The following is a 1,295-nucleotide window of genomic DNA, read 5'->3' as shown; positions in this document are numbered from 1 at the left end:
GCTACTTCAACGAATCTTTCTGTAGCAACAGACCTGGGTCATTCTTTGAGGCTTCTACGATCCACTAGACTTGTTAATTGAATTGATTATAATAGACGAAGGCAAGACTGAAAGGTGTGAAGTAGCTCAACTAAGAAGGAGTCAATGAACAAGGTGAAAAGAGGAGGTAAATAAGGGTCAAGACGACGTCGTGTAAGAAGGAGTCAATGAACAAGGTGCAAAAGAAAAAGCAGTCGCTTCTCTCCTTGTAAGTTTCTTTTCCTCTGCTTATTGATATGCTTAAACTCAGCGGGTAGTCCCGCCTGACCTGGGGTCGCGTCAAGAGCGTCGTCCTTTTAAGGGGCGACATTCAAAGGGTCGTGAAGAAGTTCGTGAAGTCGACATCGAGGTCAAGACGCGTCACTGAGGTTGAATCAACCACCGTAGTGTAGTGACGACAAGCATCGAGGACTCGAATTTAAGCCATCCGCACGACAATGCGTACGGAAGGCCAGTGTGTGTCCCCCGCCTTCACAACGACCCCACATGGGGAGAGTTGTATGGTAGGGGCAGCGATGCGTGACGCCCAGGCAGACGTGCCCTCGGCCAGAAGGCTCCGGGCGCAACTTGCGTTCAAAGACTCGGTGGTTCGCGGGATCCTGCAATTCACACCAAGTATCGCATTTCGCTACGTTCTTCATCGATGCGAGAGTCGAGATATCCCCTTCTCTTTTTTTTTTTAATAAAAACCATTAATTATATAAATTTATTATATAATTAATTTCCATTTTCTTTTATTCCTTTTATATTTAGAAGAAAAAAATCCACAAAGAATCTCGGGTTTACAAAATTGTCCTAGGGAGGTCTATGTTATAAGGGAAGTTGATTTGAGGAAGAAAGTAGAAAAGGGAAATGTAGCACATTTTTCACTAACTGTGAAAGAACTAGACATGAAATGAATCGATTATCCAAATAAAGAGAAAACCTAGCGAAGCGAAGAGGAGTGCAAGATAGGATAAGCTTACAAAGAAGAAGGCGAGACCATTAAGTGGGGAATCGTTGTTGATGTTCTAGTATCCGCCCACTACGCGTTTCCTCTTTTTCTTGCTTTTGTCATTTTAGCTCATGCTTTGGAAGTGGAGTATGAAAGATGTGTTCGGTATCTCTCATTCGATCTACAGACCTAAATAGAAAGCCCTTTCACTCAATTCAGTTAAGGAAGGGGTCGAATTTTCTGACAATCCAAGCAAAAGAAGTAAAAAGCCAAGATTTTTGCCTTATTTATCCATTCAAAAAGAAAGAAGATTTGAAACAAC

At 42.5% G+C, this 1,295-nt stretch overlaps 1 non-coding gene across 1 annotated transcript; it reads right to left on the bottom strand.

Annotated features, from left to right (window-relative positions):
- Positions 1-559: 559 nt before the first annotated feature.
- Positions 560-715, bottom strand: LOC127144091 (5.8S ribosomal RNA). The gene has a single exon (XR_007815715.1). It is a non-coding gene; the product is annotated as a 5.8S ribosomal RNA (ribosomal RNA).
- Between the last annotated feature and the right edge of the window lie 580 nt (positions 716-1,295).

Source organism: Cucumis melo, chromosome 11 (assembly GCF_025177605.1).
Source record: "Cucumis melo cultivar AY chromosome 11, USDA_Cmelo_AY_1.0, whole genome shotgun sequence".
NCBI lineage: Eukaryota > Viridiplantae > Streptophyta > Magnoliopsida > Cucurbitales > Cucurbitaceae > Cucumis > Cucumis melo.
The sequence above is the reverse complement of the archived record's forward strand: the minus strand, read 5'-3'. Positions and strand labels throughout refer to the sequence as shown.